This window comes from Hipposideros armiger, unplaced genomic scaffold (genome assembly GCF_001890085.2).
Source record: "Hipposideros armiger isolate ML-2016 unplaced genomic scaffold, ASM189008v1 scaffold_438, whole genome shotgun sequence".
NCBI classification, from domain to species: Eukaryota; Metazoa; Chordata; class Mammalia; order Chiroptera; family Hipposideridae; genus Hipposideros; species Hipposideros armiger.
This window is the reverse complement of record NW_017731788.1, coordinates 1492151-1494988: the sequence shown is the minus strand read 5'-3', so window position 1 is coordinate 1494988 and position 2838 is coordinate 1492151. Positions and strand designations below refer to the sequence as shown.

General features: G+C 37.4%; 1 protein-coding gene across 1 annotated transcript in view; it reads left to right on the top strand.

Moving 5' to 3' along the window:
• The first annotated feature begins 333 nt into the window (after window positions 1–333).
• The window catches only part of ICA1 (islet cell autoantigen 1), a 123833-nt gene continuing 121328 nt past the window's right edge, over window positions 334–2838 (top strand). The window contains exon 1 of the mRNA XM_019665295.1: window positions 334–402. The gene's annotated coding sequence lies outside the window, so the exon portion shown is untranslated. The remainder of the gene's footprint in view (window positions 403–2838) is intronic.

Sequence of the window (2838 nt, the reverse complement as noted above, 5' to 3'; positions counted from 1 at the left end):
CTCTGGTTTACCAAGTCCTCTAAATGGGCCCTTCACTTAGGATTTCTGTTTTTCAGTTATTATTTCAATTGTCTGGAGGAAATCGTTGTTCGGCAAATCTTAATTTAGATCTCAAGGATGATGAATTCCAATAAGCACAGAACAATAGAAGCATATTTAAAGGCTTTGTCACAGTTTCTGTGCAGCATACCACAAAACACCAAGAACACTTAGGCATGTGATCTTGTTGTTAGTGGGCAAATCAAACACTGTGGTTATGTTTGATGTAATTATTTTTTATTTCACCGCTGTCTGTTTTATTTAGCAATTTGTCTGTATTTTTATTACAGCTGTTTCACTCGATTCAGAGAACCTGTTTGGACTTGTCTAAAGCAATTGTGCTCTATCAAAAGAGAATATGTTGTAAGTATGCCATAAGTATGAATATTGATCAGATAGACAGGAAGAAATGGGATATTTTGCCTTATGATATCGTTGCATATGTGTAGGAAGTAAAACAAGGCAACTGCTAGTTAAGAGTATCTGTCTTTGTTCTTTATGTGGTGGGAGGGGGGGTCTTTAATAATTTTATCAAAAATTCTTTACCGAGGCTTTCTGTTCATCTTTCAATGCAAATACCATTGTAGAAGAATTTTGTACTGGGTCTCCCATGGAGACCCCATTTATTTTCCTAATTATAAAAAGTTTTCTGTTTTATATCTTGGGATTTTAAAATTTGGGGTTGTTTTTATTTGATTGCCCTGGCTCTCTTATATCCAATTTTGTTCCTTTTAAAATGACCAAATGGAGACAGAAGGCACACACAGTTAATTCATTGACTATATTTTGTTGACAACACTTCTTCATCAACATTGTTATGTTGGGTATTGGGTTATTAGGGAACAAGATTTTCCTCTGGTCATCCTGTCTTAAAATCATTACTAACAAAGTTATCTCTGAAATGCTAAATATGAAGTTGTATGTCAGTATGTTTTTAAATTTCCATTTGTAGGTGATTTAATAGTATTGTTTATATATTTCTGAGACTAAAGTATGGGAAGGTTTTCTGTTTCTGGCTGCTGCAAAACATCTTTCCAATAATCACAGGTTAATAATTGGTAATTTTCCTTCATTACTAATCTTTTATTAAGACTATTTTGGGGAACTACAAAATCCTAGGAGTTAGAGGCAACCTTTTATAAATTATCTGTGTTACTATTTTCTAAGTGTTTGAGCTAAGACTTCTTCTGGGCTGTAACTCCATAGCCATGAGCTATGAGGAAATGAGCACACATGACACACCCCTATCCATTTCTCTGTCCCACATTCAGTCAGTGTCAAATGCTGGTCCATTTTGTCACCTAAGGAGCTTTCAAATTCTCCTTCCTNCTTCAGTATTGGCTGTAATGCTCTAATGGAGATAACATGGTGTGCGGCTTTATCTCTGACTCACTGGGGTGGCTGAGCCAGTCACCCTGCCTGGCTTGGCCTCACTTTCTCCACTTCTAAAAGGGGTGTGCCCTACCCGTTGACAGTGACTGTCTCTTCAAGGTTTAGTTTCTGAATTTCCTGCAAAAGTTGTTTTATTTCCTCACTAACTTGTAAGGTTTTGAAATCAGAGTTGATTAACTTTTTGGTGGAATCACCATAAAAGGAAGTATTTGTATGCTTATTCATGTTATAGATGTATAATATAATCTTTAGAGAAGTTTGTGCACACTGAAATATCTTAGTCATTATGAAAGTCATGAATAAAATAGGTCTTTCAATGTTTTTTTAGCAGTTATCCCTGGGATTTGCAGGACCGATATGCTCAGGATAAGTCTGTTGTAAATAAGATGCAGCAGAAGTATTGGGAGACAAAGCAGGCCTTTATTAAAGCCACAGGGAAGAAGGAAGATGAACACGTTGTGGCCTCTGATGCAGACCTGGATGCCAAGCTGGAGGTGAGCATCCTCAGCCCCAGCACAGCTGCCTTGCTGGGTTCGTGGTCCTAGAGCGGACTCACCTGCGCTAGCCTAGGTGTGCTTTATGTTTGAAAACATATTGCAAACAACTAGCTCATGAGGAAAATCTAAGATCAGATCAATTCAAATTCTCATGTAACCACCTGTATGCCTCAGTTAATTTGTTTTTCAAGCACTCCGTTGAAATGCATGGCATGTGGTAAATTCTCAGTGTTAGTTGAAAAACATTAATGTAATTAAGGAATCACCACTAGTGATATCAACACTAGGGTCAGGTACATGTTTGCATTTAAAAAAAAAAAAAGAAGGAAAAAGAATGACAGCAGAAGAACGTGGGAAGTAGAGTCTAGTAAGCTTGGTGTTGAACCCTGGAAAATCTAGAATGAATAAACTAAGCAGATATTTACTTACACTAGTGACTAGAACAGTAAGTTGAATTCCTAACTGGTTGATGCGAAAACATTAATATAACTGGTCGACTAACTCCCCATCTAGCTGGATATACTCCAATAGTTTAGATTACAATTTAGAAAGCATACTTATGACTTCTGTGAATGACAGGGCACTGACAGAAATAATATGTTACATGACCTGATAAGAATTCAAAACGATCCCCAGATTTACTATATTAGCTCAAATTAATGAGCTGCGCATTTCATGCGACGAAAACAAAAAGTTCAGGATTTCAAAAGGCTTTCCAAGAAGTGTAGCCAGGAAGGTGGAAATCATGGTTATACTGGAACAGAGAGGTTTAAGGGGAGATAGGTTAGTTGTTGATTGTATAGAAAGGGCCATCACGTGGAAGAGGGATAACTGATTCTAAGCATCTGAGGGTAGAACCAGACCCCCGGCCACTGTTCATTAGCACTCATCACTCATGGGATTATCTCAA